Consider the following 17,499-nt stretch of genomic DNA (forward strand, 5'->3'; position numbering starts at 1 on the left):
ACCAAGAACTTGCACGAAGAAATTGACAACAGTGCTAGGTCTTGTGCACTTTCTCACACTGTCCTTCCTTACAGTCAGATTCCTACTGGGGCAGCAGTGGAACACGTAGATAGCCGGGGAGGGCTACCCCTTATTGCAGACGTGCAATAATCTTACATCCAAAACCTACTGAAGACCAAAGAGTCTGCAGCATGTGGCGGTGCCGCCCTGCCGTATTGTAGACCAGCTGGCGAATCCCAGGATTCCCACTTCGTTTGCCACTGTGATGTTCACCGTCCTCGTTAACTGGACATTTTCAGAATTCCTGCTGAGTCTGTCCACTGTGCAAGATGCCTGAGATGGTCTTTGGCCAAGAACCTTCGTCATCGTTGGAAGAGTCTCTGAAAGCACCCCTTTACTTCTGGGCATTGCTTGACTTTCCCCTCTGTCTCTCCTATCCCCATTTGTGGTAAGGTTAGTGGAGCTTGGTAGGGATTATTTAAACACTATTCAAAACAGATTTGTTACATTGCTGAATCCTAGTTCATGTTTACATCTATTCCGACTAGATCTGTTAGTTCATTCTGATGGTCAGGATCTTCCCAATAGACATAGCTGGTTTGTCATTCTTTCTCAGTTGCAGGTACTGAGTGTTTACTGTGTGCAGAGCACTGTACTGAGTGGTTGGGAGAGTACAGTGTAACAGATACGTTCCGTGCCCACAAGGAGATAGTCTAGAGGTTCGCAGAATGTTACCGTCTAGAGTGTTCTCAGCACAGAGCCAGGTTGAGAAAGGGGTCAGCTTGGGAATCAGGAAGGAGTGATAAAAAGTGAGCCTCTCCCACTCATCCTTTCCTGTTGCTCCTCTGTCTTCCCCTTATCCCCGCCTATTCCACGGTCCTGAAGAACTGGCAAAAGTAAGGGCAGTAGGCTTCACATTGCTGAGGCTGGGGCTGCATTCCAGATTATTGTCCCAGGCAGGGTTCTGGGTTACTGGCTATACTCCCTTTCTCCTGCCACTTAGAATTCCCATATTGTGCCTTAGGGGGAAGATGAGGTTGGCAACCCTCAGTCAGCTGTCATTGTCTGATGCTCTGCAAAAGATAACAGCAGATCCAGGGCCACTTCTAGCAGCAGTAAAAGCAAACTGATGGCTAACGTTTTCTGTAGTCACACAAGTCCTTCTAATTCAGGATAGTTGTGTGACTAGAATGCTAACAGGATCGTGAAAAGGGTGGATGTGAGATTCTGAACATTTTGCTTGTGATTTTCTGGGGTTTTCAGACAGTTTTGCACGTGCCTAAAGATGATTGCCTTTTCTTGGTAATTCTTGTTTCATTTTGAAATTACTTCAATAATTCATTTTTTGGTCATTCTTGAGAACATCATCCTCCGAATTGAAGTAAAGCTGTGAACTGCAGTGAGCACTTTAATTTGCAAGTGTTGTTTCAAATGAAAATATTTGTCTTTTGGGACCTTATTTTGCCTTCTAGTAGACAAAAAAAATCTGAAACTATTAACTCCAAATATTCTTAAGTCTTCATAATTGCTGCCGATTCACAATTTTGAGTCATTTGGAGAAGTTGAAAATTTGACCCCAGTGAGATCTTGCTTATGGCATCACCAGGATAATTCATTCAGGGAAAATTTATTAAGTGCTGTTATAGGTTGAAATAACTAAAAGGATTTCAGTTTATTGATTGGGTCTATGTTTAGCTTCTGGAATTCAGAATAACTCCATCAGCGGTATTTATTGAGAGCAGCGGACTGTACTAGGCACTTGGGAAGCAGTGTGGAATAGTGGAAAGAGCACAGGCCTGGGACCTGGGACCTGAGAGGACCTGGGTTCTAATTCTGAGTCTTCCAGTTGTCTGCTTTGTGATCTTGGGCAAGTCACTGTACTTCTCTATCTCTCAGTTTCCTTGACGGTAAAATGAGAATTGAATACCTGTTCTCCTTTCTACTTAGATTGCAAGCCCCATGTGGGACAGGGACTGGGTCCAATCTGATAAACTAGTATCTACCTAGCTCTAAGAATAGTGCTTGACACAGCAAGCACTTAACAAACACCATAATAAATAACTAAATTCAGTAGAGTGTTGGTAGACACAGTCCCTGCCCTTTAAGAGTTGACTATGTGCTGAACTGAAGCAATCTAGTGGTTAGGGTTTTTTTTTTTAAAATAGAAAGATAGCTTTCTCCTTTACCTTCTGGAACCTCTTTAAGAAGTGTGCTCACCTAACTAAGTTGAAAACGTGAAATACAGTTAAATAAAGCAAACCAAAAAGAAAATATACCATTATTACTCAAAATGAGTGAGAATGTGGATGTTCACAAACATCGAGCAAGGGTCCACAGAGCTGTAGTCCTACTTTTTGGTGGGGGGGGGGGATTGTGAGACTGGATCCAGCAAAAAGTCACATTTGACTCCTTGAACAGTCTTGTCACTGTCACCTACGTAATCTACTCAGCACCAAGGGGCAAGGCAGGAGCTAAAATAACACCATCAAGAACCAAGTCAGTCTGCCATTGTTGAACCTGTCTTCACTTCAACACTTACATAAGTGGAGATTTGATGATACTAGGGCTCCAAGCTCCTGCTGATTCGAGGTGCCAGGGTGCATCTAGTAAACGTTTGGGAATCTCTAGATGAAGACCTTCATTAACTGGTAGTCCTAGTGGAAAGAGCATGGGCTTGGGAGTCAGAGAACCTGGGTTCTAATCCTACCTCCACCACAAACCTGCAGTGTGACAAGGAGCAAGTCATTTCATGTTTTTGTGCCTCACTTTCCTCATCTATAAAATGGGAATTAAGACTGTGAGTTCCAACAAGGAAATGGACTGTGTCCAACCTGATGATCTTGTATCTACCCCAGTACTTAGTGCAGTGTCTGGCACAAAGTAAGCTCTTAACAATTACTATCAAAAAAAAGAAAAAAGCAGGCAGCCCTGCCTGCATAGCAGAAGAAGACTACCAGACCTGATGGCCTGTTGCCACTCTTGCTTATGGCTACTAATAATATATAATAGTAATAATTGTGGTATTTCTTAAACTCTTACTTGTGCCAAGCACTATGCTAAGTGCTGGAATAGGTACAAGATAACTAGGTTGGACACAATCCTTGTCAGTCAGTGCTGAGGGAGGGAGAACAGGTATTTCACCCCAATGTTACAGATGAGGAAACTGAAAAAGAGAGAAGCTTCAGTGGCTTGCTTAAGGTCATACTGTGAGCAAATAATTGGAGCCAGGATAAGAACCCAGGTCTTCTGACTCTCAGACTGGTGATCTTTCCCTCAGGCCCATTTTAATTTTGTCTGTAGTTGCATGGTGGGAGACCTTTGGATCAGTCAAACAATGGCATTTATTGAACACTTACAGTGTGCAGGATACTGTACTAAGCACTTGGAGTCATCAAACCGTGACTACTTCTTTCAGGCATGTACACGCCCTGCTCTCTTTCCCACTGTGCAGCTTTATCCTTCCCTTCCATCTCACCTGGCCGGTCCGGTAACTGAAAGTAGTCATCACTTTTTGTATCTTACAAGTTTTCTTGCTTGTAATTTGTCACATTTTCATTTTTCCTCTAATAATAATAATAATAATGTTGGTATTTGTTAAGCGCTTACTATGTGCAAAGCACTGTTCTAAGCGCTGGGGTAGACACAGGGGAATCAGGTTGTCCCACATGGGGCTCACAGTCTTCATCCCCATTTTACAGATGAGGTAACTGAGGCACCGAGAAGTTAAGTGACTTGCCCAAAGTCACACAGCTGACAAATGGCCGAGCCGGGATTTGAACCCATTTTATCTCTGACTCCAAAGCCCGTGCTCTTTCCACTGAGCCACGCTGCTTCTCTATGGAAACTCCCTTTGAATCTCATGATCAAGTGCCTGATAAAGTGTGTGAAGGCCCTTTCTCCAATAACACATGCCAACAGTCTTCTTTATAAGGTCTCCTCCACTAGTTATCTTTTTCCTTTTTTTCTTTGGCAGTTAGCTCTGCGCGGTGGGACATGATATTTTAATTAGAACACCCTGCACACTTGATTAAGGCTGAATAGTTATAACAAATGACTTTCATTCTCGAATTTCAGGATGGGCGAAAGCCCCTCCAAGTTATTTATGAAGATGCCTTTTTAGATACCATATGCAAAACGAAAGGCCTCTAGGTTAAAGTCTTCTTATTTTATTCTTATACTTTTTTGGGGAAGTTGAAGATTATTAAGCGTTTAATGCTGGGCGTGTTTGAAAGCTGTCTTTCCGTGATTAAATGAGTAACTTTATTGTTGAGGGAAAGTAGTGTATTGAATCATACTTAAATGACCTGGAATGCTTTGGTATGGGGAGAGGACAAGTGATAAATCATTTGGCCTTTAACTTGGATTCAAATAGGCAAACTTTTGCCTGGAGAAAGATCAGGCTTCTGAGTGTACTGGGACAAGACCCCTCCCTTGATGTTCCTTCCGTTTGAGCCCCTGAATTACACTCATTTCCAATCCCATCATAGGCTGACCACCTTCCTAAAACTCACTTTGATCCCTGTCTCCCACTAAGAACAATAAATTGTTGATTATTATTTCGATAAAAAAGCCTTCTGAGGAGTGTTCCTTTAACTCTTACATTACTTCTTCCTTGCCTTTTCCTCCCACCTCCTTCCCACCCTTTTTACATTGGCTTGGATGATATTTTGTTCAACTGTTCCTAGGCTTGCCTCTAGCTTAGGAATTTGAAAATCTGGCTCCAGTTTGTGGATAAACTGGACTATGTTCTAGACTCTGTTCTAGACTTCTAGACTGTGAGTCCGTTGTTGGATAGGGATTGTCTCTATTTGTTGCCAAATTATACTTTCCGAGCGCTCAGTACAGTGCTCTGCCCACAGTAAGCGCTCAGTAAATACCATTGAATGAATGAATGAAGGCTTGTGAGATATAGCTGCTCATGAAAACAGATGCGGCAAACAGACAAAAGTTTAACAGGCGAAGTTTGCACAACAGAAATGCTAAGTATATCACAACCATAACTGAACAAACTAAAGATGTAAGAAAAAGCTTGATTTTGAAATATGACTTTTGGACGTTCATTTGCTGAAGTTTTGAATGCCTCCAGGGAGAGTAGTTCTCTACCCATTGGGTCTCAGGAGGGTGAGCAGCAAGCAGTGGAAGCCCTCGTGTGGACAGTGCTTTGTTTTACTGAGCTGTATCATTGTGTTCATCATTGCTAATGTTGACTCAGTAGCAGTCCTCACTCTGATTTCAGTTTACCTCTGGCCTGGAACATCCTCCCTTCTCACGTCCGCCCAACTAGCATGCTTCCCCCCTTCAAAGCCCTACAGAAAGCTCACCTCCTCCAGGAGGCCTTCCCAGATTGAGCTCCTCTTTTCCTCTGCTCCTCCCCCCCTTTGCCCCGACTCCCTCCCTCTGTTTTTCTTCCCCCCCTTCCTGCCCTCCAGCACTTGTGCATATATGTACATACTTGTTATTCTATTTGTTTTATTAATGATGTGTATATATCTATAATTCTATTTATTTTTATTGATGCTATTGATGCCTATCTACTTCTTTTGTTTTGTTGTCTGTCTCCCCGCTTCTAGACTGTGAGCCCATTGTTGGGTAGGGATTGTCTTTATTGCCGATTTGTACTTTCCAAGATATTAGTACAGTGCTCTGAACACAGTAAGTGCTCAAAAAATACGATTGAATGAATAAGAAAAACAGTTTCTGAAACCTGATCCAACGGGTGATAATTAATGAAAAATATGGACCCAAACACTTCTGTTTAATGAGTCGCCATGAAAAATTGAACACGTTTTCTCTGTCAGGAGTGAATGATTTAGAACACTGGCTCTAGTATTGACTGTTGTTTTTATAATCCTAGAAACAATAGATTGTTTTTTTCAGTGCCTGGTAACAGTTGATTGATCAAAATAGTATGATATTTGATGGTATAAATGCTATTCAAATTTCCAAATTTATTTTTCTTCCTTTTCAACTTTCCCTTCCCCATATCTTCTTCTTATCCTCACGCCCATGTCTGGGAAGCATCATTGCATTGCATCTATGCCAATGTGCAAATCATGTAGTTTTGCCATAACCTTTGAAGTAGTTTCCAAAATCTCTGTACAAGTTAGGCAGTGAGCACCAGAAGATACGTTTTATTCCTTTTCAAATAAGAAAAAGAAAATTCTAATCTATTTTGGCTGTGATGGCATGTTCATTTAATTTTGTAGGATGTTTTCGAGGGCTTTCTGTCATGGGAATATTTTCAGGAATGTTCGAATACAATTTGGAGATTCCAAGATTAAAAATATGTGCAAGGCTGGCGGTACCAATTCTGCATTTTTGAAAGGTTATCATGAAGTCTTGTAGTAAACTATGAAAATTGTCACCCATTCCTTGTCAATATACACATTCCTAAAGTTGTTAGATTTTAATTCTTAGAAGAAACAGCATGGCCTAGTGGAAAGAGCAATGGCCTGCAAGTCAGAGGACCTGGGGTCTAATCTTGGCTCTGCCACTTGCTTGCCGCATGACCTTGGGCAAGTTACTTCACTTCTTTGTATCTGTTACCTAACCTATACACTAGGGATTAAGACTGTTTGCCTTATATTGTTCAGAGACTGTGTCCAACCCATTTATCTTGTATCTACCCTAGTGCCTGGCAGTTTTGTGTATGTTGGTCATTTTACACATCATAACTCTTGAGATGTGTAGCAGTTTATGAAATTGAGTCAATTAATTTGCATTTATTAAGTGAGGAGGGTAAATAACATGACTGATTTTTGGCTTTTTGGAGATTTAAATAGGAATGGAAGTGGTTTAAGCACCATTAAAACTGTTGTATTTAATAACCAAATAAGCTTGTGATAAAGAATTGTAGCAGAGACAGCTCTCTGCTCTCTCTCCTCTTCCATCCTCCTCAAGTGAAGCAGCGTGGCTTAGTGGAAAGAGCCCGGGCTGGGGAGTCAGAGGATGAGGGTTCTAATCCTGGCTCCGCCACTTGTCTGCTGTGTGACCTTGGGCAAGCCATGTAACTTCTGTGGGCTTCAGTTACCTCATCTGTAAAGTGGGGGTTAAGACTGTGAGCTCTACTGGGACAGTGTGATTACCTTGTATCTATCTCAGCATTTAGAACAGTGCTTGGCACATAGCACTTAAATACCATTATTATTATTAAGTGAAAGTTGGCCTGATGAAAATGAAAAATTTCAGGTTTTGTATGTACATAGATACCGTCAATTTAAACCCACAGAATGTTCTCTGAAAGAGCAAATTAATGGCAGGGATTGGTGGAGTTTGGCCTCACAGGCTAGAGGTTTTCAGTGCTGGTGTCTTGAGGTGGCTGGCTACAAGCTTTAAGATGAGTCATTAGACTAAGATGGAGGGAAACCTGTTTGGGTGTGTGGGAGTGGAATTGAGGCAAAAGAGGTGTTATGGAGCACAGAAAGTTATGGGAATGAGGGTAGGGACAGGGAAGGGATGTTTGGAGAAGAAAACATTTGGGCCTATTGCAAGAACAGTCAATTTGTATACCAAGATAATGGTGGTAATTACTCTGTGCCAAGAACTACTAAATCCTGTAGATACACGATAATTTGGTCCCACATAAGGTTCACAGTTGAGTTGGAGGAAGAACAACAGGTTTTGAATCTCCATTTTGCAGATGAAAGAACTAAGGCACAGAGAAGTTAAGTAACTTGTCCAAGGCCACATAACAGGTACAGGGCGGAGTTGGGATTAGAATCCAGATCCCCTGACTCCCACCTCTGTGATCTTTGCAGGTAGGCCGTGCCGGGGAGAGCGCTTCTCAATTAAACAACTCAAATGACCATTTTGAGACGACCATTCAGTATCCAACATTTCGTTGATGACCGGGTTGCCGAAACACGCGTGTGTGTGCATGCACACATGTGAAGATATTCGTATCCTTAGAAACCACTTCAGGAACTAATACAGAACTTGTACTTAAAATGGACCCTGAAAAACCTGCCTGCACAAGGGAAACCCTTGACATAAAGATGTTCACTGGGAGCCGAGAAACTTAATCTAGATTCTTGAGTTTTATCAGCGTCACGTAAACTCCACCCGATGTCAAGTGGCAAGACAGGCTCAGTGATATTGCCAACCTATGATAATATCAATAAACCAGCAGTGTTCACTGCTATAAGGTTTTGCTGGGTGAGGTATCTGGGCAGACCAGAAAACAGCAAAACGCCCAAGCAGCTGCTCTATGGTGACTGAAAGGGGCGTCGACAAGCAGGAAAGGCAGAACAAACCTTTCAAAGATCTAGTGAAACACGACCCCAACAGTGTGGTTAAGTGGCAGGCTGTTAGCTGCATTAGGCAGGCCAGCCTGAGTCATTGCAATCAATCGATCAATCATAAATGGTATTTATTCAGCACTTCTTGGACTAAGTGCTTGGGAGAGTACAGTACAGCTGAGTTAGCAGAGACACTCCCTGCCCACAACAGGCTTACAGCAAGCAGGAGAAGGGCTTCCCCTCTTAATTGGAAGCTGCAAGAAGATTGGGAAGCTGACGCAGATCCTACATAGTAGACAGAGATGTCGGTGGGAAAGAAGACTCTATTGATGTGCACCATGTGGTATAGAATGCTGGTGTCCCCTCTGTGCCTTTTCGGCTATAACCCACATATGCAAGTAGGATGTCCCGGTTGGCTGTCATCTTCAAAAAACCCAGTGCTCTGTCAGAGGCTGTCTGGCTGTATACATACCGTAATCCAGATGTAGTGTTTGCTGTTGTTTTTTTTTTTTTTTTTTTTTTTTAGTTCTCTCAGGCATTTGCTTAATTACACAAGTTAATCAGTCATATTTTTTGAATGCTTACTGTGAGCCGAGCGCCTGATAGGAGGCAATACAATGTAGATATGTTCCCTGCCCATAAAATCCTGGATTTTTGTCATAAAATTTCGATTTCTTTGCTTCATAGATGGTGGACTTTCCATTGCAAAGACATAGTCTTCTAGAGGACAGTAGAGTATTCCAAACAGAGACATTCATTAAATACTATATTGACTTAACTGCCCTTCCAGTGTTCATCCTCCCAAATCAGCAACAAAAAAATAACCTTAAGTGAGTTAAGGTTCTTGAGTCATTTAATTTTCTTTTAATGTGTTTGGATCCCCAGTCATATCTTTAATGTAGTCATCAAGAATACTGATTTTTCACTTTTGTTTTAGGAGTACTTTGTACATGCACATCAACAGAGATTTAGTTTTGTCCTCAAAATCTTGTAGATGTTTCAAATTAAACATAATTGGAAAAAAAGTGAATTCAGATGCTGCTTATAGAAATGAACTAAAGAATATGTAAAGATTTTCCAAAATTACTTTTCTATTTCTAATTAGTTGAGCTAATAAATTTCATAGCCCAAACTATAGAATAAATCAGTTGAATTTAATATTTGACTTCTCCAATCATGGCAACTTTTTGCCCTATTTTGTTCTGGTTCAGTAATGGCATTTTGGGCTATAGTCCAGAACTATTTGGAGAGAACATGGAACAGAATTCTTAAATGGAATCGCAACATTTTGTTATCTTTTACATTAGAGACGCACAGTAGTAGAGGATGGCATCATAAAAACTCTTGTCCATAAAGGGAAAAGTTGTGAAACAAGCTGAGGTTTCATTTCAAATGAACAGCTTCTTTAAAGATTCTTACACTTCATTCTTTTAACTGCTCTAACTGGGCATTTTTTTTATCAGAATGAGCATCTGATGCACTTCTTTGTACAAAAATCTAAATTAGGATCACTTTCTGAGTTTTTTTTGGGGGTGCAGGGCAGGGATAATCAACGGTTATTGATGCTTCTGGATAATTGCAGTTTCTAGACTATTAGGGTTCTTTTTAAATGAAATTCCTCTACTCTATTTTTGAGTAAAAGGAACATGATCGGTGTGTTGTTATTAGTCACCGATTGAAAGAACAAAGAACTGTTGTTTTCCATAACTTGTTTCAGTGATTCCAAACACTCTAGGTGTATTTGTTAGAAAATAATTTAATAAGAAATTACTTTGGAGGGTTGATCTTTGATCCTGAGATGTTAATTTCAACCTAACATTCCTAGTGTAACCTTCCCTACGTAGGTAAGTATGGCTACCTTATTGCTACAGGGCTCTCGTTATATCCCGGCTAGACTATTGTGTCAGCCTTCTCTCTGATCTCCCTTCCTCCTCTCTCGCCCTGCTCCAGTCTATTCTTCACTCCGCTGCCTGGCTCATCTTCCTGCAGAAACGATCTGGGCATGTCACTCCCCTTCTTAAACAACTCCAGTGGTTGCCTCTCAACCTCCGCTCCAAACAAAAACTCCTCACTCTAGGCTTCAAGGCTCTCCATCACCTTGCCCCTTCCTACCTCTCCTCCCTTCTCTCTTTCTACTGCCCACCCCGCACGCTCCGCTCCTCTGCCGCCCACCTCCTCACCGTCCCTCGGTCTCGCCTATCCCGCCGTCGATCCCTGGGCCACGTCCTCCCGCGGTCCTGGAACGCCTTCCCTCCTCACCTACGCCAAACTGATTCTCTTCCCCTCTTCAAAACCCTACTTAAAACGCACCTCCTCCAAGAGGCCTTCCCAGACTGAGCTCCTCTTCTCCCTCTACTCCCTCTACCACCCCCCTTCACCTCTCCGCAGCATAACCCTCTTTTCCCCCCATTTCCCTCTGCTCCTCCCCCCTCCCTTCCCATCAGCACTGTACTCGTCCGCTCAACTGTATATATTTTCATTACCCTATTTATTTTGTTAATGAAATGTACATCGCCTTGATTCTATTTAGTTGCCATTGTTTTTACGAGATGTTCTTCCCTCGACTCTATTTATTACCATTGTTCTTGTCTGTCCGTCTCCCCCGATTAGACTGTAAGCCCGTCAAACGGCAGAGAATGTCTCCATCTGTTGCCGACTTGTTCATTCCAAGCGCTTAGTACAGTGCTCTGCACATAGTAAGCGCTCAATAAATACTATTGAATGAATTGAATGAATTTCTCTATGAGAAGGTGCCTGAAAAATAGTGGGTCTGAAAAATAGTGGGTCCCCCTCTGTGGCAGTCTGACCCAGCGAAAGTAGCTTATTAAATATTTAGCATTTCCTGACAGTAACTCAGCAACAGAAAAACAGTGGAGAAAAATTTTAGCTTGCAGGACTAAGTGGTCTGCCTTTCCAGGACCACCTTCTGTGCCTCAGTAGAAAACAGCCTTCAAACTGCTTGAAAGGATTGACCACGTGTAAATAAAAATGATGAGAAGCATTTAGTTTGTTTAGAGAAACTGGCTTTTGTACCAAAATTTTAACTGAACCTTGTGATTCTCAAGTGATTTATAGGCCTCTCAGCTCCAGGTTGAATCCATTGGTGACTGGGATCTTATATGGAAATCATCCTAGTGGAGGTTCTTGGGTCTGTGCAGTGGCTTCCAGGTTGAGATGGCTGATTGCCCCTGCTCTTTATACTATGTGCACCAGCCTCATCCCCATGCACATGCAGTTATGTGCATGTCCATAAATTATTTATATTAATATGTCTCTCCCTCTAGATGGCAAGCTCACGGTGGACAGGGAACATTCCTACCAACTCTTTTGTATTATACTCTCCCAAGTGCTTAGTACAATGCTCTGCACACAAGTGCTCAATAAATACCACTGATTGATGGATTGGTTGATGGAAAGATAGTAATTCAGAATTGTGTTAGTTTAATTTTAGAAATGCACAAAAGTTAGCTTTTTCACAGTTTGCTTTAAGAAGGCAATTTTGTTTAGATTCCAGCTGAATCTAACAATAATTGTGGTGTTAAATGCATACTATCTGCCAAGCACTGTACTAAGTACTGGGATAGATACATGATAATCAGGTCCCACATGAGGCTCACTGTCTAAATAGGGGCAAATTGAATCCCCATTTTGCACATGAGGGAACTGAGGCACAGAGAAGTTAAGTTACTTGACCAAGGTCACACAGCAGGCAAGTGTCAGAACTGGGATTAGAACCCAGGTCCTCTGACTCCCAGGCCTGTATTCTTTCCGCCAGGCCAAGATACTGCTCTGTGAGGGCTGACAATATTGTCATCTAAACCTGGGTCGAGTATGACCTTCTCATGGTACTCTTTACCCATCTGTACCTTTCCTCTACTTCTAGGTAGAGGAGGTTTACGTCAGAGATAGTGAGAACTGCTTTGTAAAAGTTAACCTGTGATAACTCCAGCAATAACAATAAAACATTTTAACTCCAAGTAACCCAGGTAACCTTGGACAAATATTTGTAATTTGTAGGTTAAGTAGATGCAAATATGCAGTGATCCCCCATTCTATTTTTAGTGAGTGGTTTGATATGTTGTCATTCCTCAAGAAAAATGATAAGGCTGATAGTTGTGGCATTGGGCAAACCCTAGTAGATCCTTAGAATGGTTTTGTAAGATCCCAAGCTCCATCCAAAATCTGGGGTCTGAATATCTCTGATTGTTATGGATTCTGCTCCAAAGAGTTTGATCGAGTTCTTCTCTTTAACCCTCATTTAATTTTGATGTTCTGGTATGTGTAATGCCCAAATGTTTCTAGAACAAGCACACATTTGTGAAAGTATTAGAACAAAATAGCATTAAAAATGGGAAATTATAAAATGTCCAATTTGGAAAAAGACTATTGTTTTTTTTCCTAAATAGCCATTTAAATCTAATCCAATTAGTCAGTGGATTTCAGTAACTTCATTTACTTCTGCCTTGAAGCACATCAGCACTGTAGAGATTCCTCTTCCGATGGCAGATCATGAAACATAATTGATTTTTCCAAGGATTATGTCTTGTCCTGTCATGAATTGTTTCAACATGGGAATTTAGTAAGAAATATTTTTGTGGTTTTTACTTTTAGCTTGCTCTCCTTTTGGTCAGGGTAGCTGAGTATGTATGGAGTATGAGAAGCAGCGTGGCTCAGTAGAAAGAGCCCGGGCTTGAGAGTCAGAGACATTGGTTCTAATCCCGCCTCTGCCACTTGTCAGCTGTGTGACTTTGGACAAGTCACTTAACTTCTCTGGGCCTCAGTTAACTCATCTGTAAAATGGGGATTAAGACAGTGAGCCTCACGTGGGACAACCTGATTACCTTGTATCCTCCAGTGCTTAGAACAGTGCTTGGCACATCACTTAACAAATGCCATCATCATCATCATCATCATTTGGAGACTAAAGAGAGGGATATTGTAAAGCACAGTGAAACACTGCATTTTTACTCTGGATTTACATAAAAGAGAGTGTAACCTTCTCCATTAAGTGTATTACGTATTATGCCATCAAAACACTAAAATACGTTGTTGGGCCTTCTTTCATCTTACTTTAACCTCCATTATTCAGGGGACTATTAGCCAATTAATTTGTTATTCACACTCATTCTGCCAATTAGGCATTAGCACTTTTAGCAGAATCTGTATTGCAATAGAGGACTCAAATCAAATTCATCATCTTTGATACTTAGGTTCCGTTTATATAAGCAACCCCAGAAGTAATCAGGTTAAAGATTGATTGAAGGTTTGGTGGGAGAGAAAGTTGAAAATAATTACTAAAAGAAGCTTCTTGATTGAGATTACAGTTTTTCCTGCTCTCTATGTCACCTAGGTAGTTGAGAGTTGGCAGTCATTTTGTTTATGCTTTAGCAGTGGTTGGGAGAAGACATAATACAACAAAACTAACCCAAGGCAAGAAGTCCTGGCAACTTGTATTATGCTGTCTTTTTCTCTAACCATAGTGACTCCATGGACACATCTTTCCCAGAACACCCCATCTCCACCTGCAATCATTCTAGTAATATATCCATAGAGTTTTTTTGGTAAAAATAAGGAAATAGTTTTACCATTGTCTTCTACCGTGCAGTAAACTTGAGCCTATGTCCTTGACTCTCTCCCATAGTGCAGCTGCCCAGCATAGGTGAGTTTTGATTTGTTACAGATTGTCTTCCACTCGCTAGCCACTGCCTAAACTAATAGTTGAATGGGTATGTCTCTGCTTGACTCTTCCTCCCGTAGCCGAGATTGGTAAAGTACTTTTCAGGTGCGATCCCATGAGGGGATTATCCTCTACTATTGATGTGAAATTATACCAGCTAAAGTTGTTAAAACAGCCTGCTTGTGTGAACCGTAAAGTAGTAATGGTAAATTATTCAGCTGTTAATTATCAAATACTATCAGGTTGATTCTCTGGGATGGGTTCCTTTGTTCTGGCTTCCTATCTCCTGGAGATTGGACCATTTTACTGTGGTCCCTTTCTAGTCTTTTAGGGGCACTTGGCCCCGCTGTCATCTTCTAGAAGAATCTGTGGTCTGGTGGAGGTATTGCTGCTCCAATTGCTGGCCAAATTCTCAGGCCCATTCAGGGAAACCCATAGAAGGGCATTCCAGGAGTGTTGGGAAACCATTCCTGGTACCCAGCCTCCATTGCTGCTTCCAGCCTACTGGGTACCACCAAAGGGCTTTTTGGGCTCTGGGCCTGGGTGCCCTTCCAGGGGCCCTCAGAAGGAAATACTGGGGTGGGCATTTAGGCCCTCACCTGTTGCCATACTGCCCAGATGGCAGAATTCATGCATTCAGTTCATTCAATTTATTGAGTGCTTATTGTGTGCAGAGCACTGTACAAAGTTCTTGGGAGAGTACAATACAACAGTAATCACTGCTCATGCCCACCAACTGCTCCACTCCCTTCCCTTCAATTTCCCCAAATGCCCATTTGATGGGTTGGGGGAAGAGAGTTGACATGATTGGTACAGGGAGACTGGGAAGCCTCCTTGAAAACGATAAAGGCTAAAGGACATTGTGTTCCCTGTGGTAACACTGGTGAAGGACAGCTGGCAATGCCAGGGACTGCTCCATGCCATTGTCAGCCTTTGGATCTCCTTACCCCTGCTACATCCCTGCCACATCCCTAAAAGGGCCCCCCAGATTCTAGTGAAGGAAATGTCCTGTAATGTTAGCGAGACAACAAAATAGGTAGGTGATCCAGACTCCCTCATTTTGACAAGCGGGTTGAATTTCTTGAAGATCTTTGTGTTCCATTTGCCTATGTAACACATAACAAACAACCTCAGAAGAAAAAGCAAGACCCACAAGCTGTTAAGCTGTGAACCGGCAAGCTCTAACATATTTAGTACTAGATTTAGCAGGTAAAAATTTTACTGAAAAGATCTGTCTTCAACGATCACACTTAAGGATTGGAAGCCAAATTATTACAGAGATCTTGTTTGATTCACTCCCAAATCATTTGCTTGCTCTTAGAGTAAGCAAAATAATCACTTGTGCTTTCCTCTTTGAAAGTTCTTTTGTATGATCTAGTCATGCTTTCCTAGTCATTTAAGTGGCAAAGCCAGTGATAAGGGACATGTCATATTAAAGATCAGGAAGTATGATTAAGGTTTTAAATTGTTAAATGACAGCATGAATGCTATTGACAGATTTGTTCTCAGATGTTTCATCAAGAAAAAAAGAAATACAAGTTTATGGCGAGCAAATAAGAAAGTTTAGATACAAACAGTGCTGCTTTATCTATTAAGTTAATGGGATAAACTGACCATTTGTGCCCAGAGCCACCTGCTACCTCACAGCCATTAGGGAATATCCTTAGTTGCTACTTCTGGTTTCTTTCATTATATTAAGCAGTCTTTCTTGCAGGGACTCTTTGCTCTTATTCATACTTTTTCCTCGTTATATCTACCATTTTGTAAGCATTTTGTGCAGAGAACTGAACTGAACAGTGGAGAAAGGTATGAGGCTATAGAATTGGACTTACTCCCTGGTCCTCAAGGGGCTCGCAGTCTGAAAGATGGAGAAAGTGGTTCAATCAACAGATTGAAAAAAAAATACATGGAAAAGCATTTAGTAAACAGTAGCCATCAAAAAAGTATAAGTAGGCAACCTTTCATCATCCAGTAGAACTTTGGTGACCTGAACCACACAAGATTAGGCATAATTTGGATCATGGATAATCCAGATAATTTAAGGGGTATTTAAATGTGTTAAAACGACATTAAAACCTGTAACCCAGCATTAGTGGGTTTCAGCCATGTTAGAGGATGATTATGTATGCAACAGAACAGCACAGATCTCCTCCAAGAGGCCTTCACTGATTAAGCCCTCCTTTCCTCTTCTCCCACTCCCTTCTGTGTCACCTTGACTTGCTTCCCTTTATTCACCACACTCCCAGCCCCATAGCACTTATTTAGAGATCTGTAATTTGTGTATTTGTTTCAGTGGAAAGAGCATGGGCTTGGGAATCAGAAGTCATGGGTTCGAATCCCGGCTCTGCCACTTGTCAGCTGTATGATTGTTGGCAAGCCACTTAACTTCTCTGGGCCTCGCTTACCTCATCTGTAAAATGGGGGATTAACTGTGAGCCTCACGAGGGACAACCTGATTACCCTGTATCTACCCCAGCGATTAGAACAGGGCTCTGCACTGCAAATACCAACATTATTATTATTATTAATGTCTCTATCCCCTTCCAGATGGTAAGCTTGTTATGTCTGTTTATTGCTATAATGTACTCTCCTCAAATGCTTAGTACAGTGCTCCACACACACTAAGTGCTCAATGAATATGACTGGCTGACTGACTCTTGGTTGAATCCAAACCAGAGAGAATGGTTTCAGTTAAGTTTGGGGAAGCAATAATAATCATTATGGCACGTCCTAAGCATTTACTATGTGTCAAGCACTGTTCTAAGCAGTGGCGTAGATACAAAGTAATCAGGTTGGATACAGTCCCTGTCCCACATGGGGCTCACAGTCTAAGCAAACCGTGCCACGTATTGTAACTGAGGGTGTGCATATGTGGCCTAGGTTTTGCCCAGGAACTAAACCGAGGACATTCCCTAGGACTCCAGAGTGATTGCTACTCCTGCAGATATCCCAGTTAGGAATTTCTGAGAGCAGAAGGGCATGGAAGGGGAGAAGGGAGTTGGCACTCTTTCAGACTAAGAACTTGGCAATTCATTCACTCATTCATTCAGTCATATTTACTGAGCACTTACTGTGTGCAGAGCACTCTACTAAGCGCTTAGAAAATACAGTTCAGCAATGGAGAGAGAGAATTCCTGCCCACAATGGGCTCACAGTCTAGAAGGGGGGAGAAAGACATCAAAACAAGTAAACAGCCATCAATATAAATAAAAAGAATTATAGATATGTACACATCAAAAAAGTAAACAGGCAATGATATAAATAGAATTATAGGTATATGCATATATACCCACATAAACATATGTACATATATATATATGCACACACACACACGTGCATCTATCTATCTATCTATCTATCTATCTATCTATCTATCTATCTATCTATCTATCTATCTATACATTCGCAAACCAGTGATGAAGGCCCAGTGGAATTCAGGGGGTTTTTTGGCTTCCAAAGGAAAAGTGGTGTCATCCTGTAATAATAGTGCCATTCCTGTAATAATAATAATAATATTATTCCTGTAATTCCCGTATACTGTACTAAATATATTATGTCTTCCCAGGGCTCCATGTGGTTTTTCAC

At 41.5% G+C, this 17,499-nt stretch overlaps 1 protein-coding gene across 1 annotated transcript in view; it reads left to right on the forward strand.

Annotated features, from left to right (window-relative positions):
• GNAI1 (G protein subunit alpha i1) overlaps nt 1–17,499 on the forward strand; it is a 64,488-nt gene that overhangs the window by 13,075 nt on the left and 33,914 nt on the right.

Source organism: Ornithorhynchus anatinus, chromosome 13 (assembly GCF_004115215.2).
Source record: "Ornithorhynchus anatinus isolate Pmale09 chromosome 13, mOrnAna1.pri.v4, whole genome shotgun sequence".
Classification (NCBI taxonomy): Eukaryota; Metazoa; Chordata; class Mammalia; order Monotremata; family Ornithorhynchidae; genus Ornithorhynchus; species Ornithorhynchus anatinus.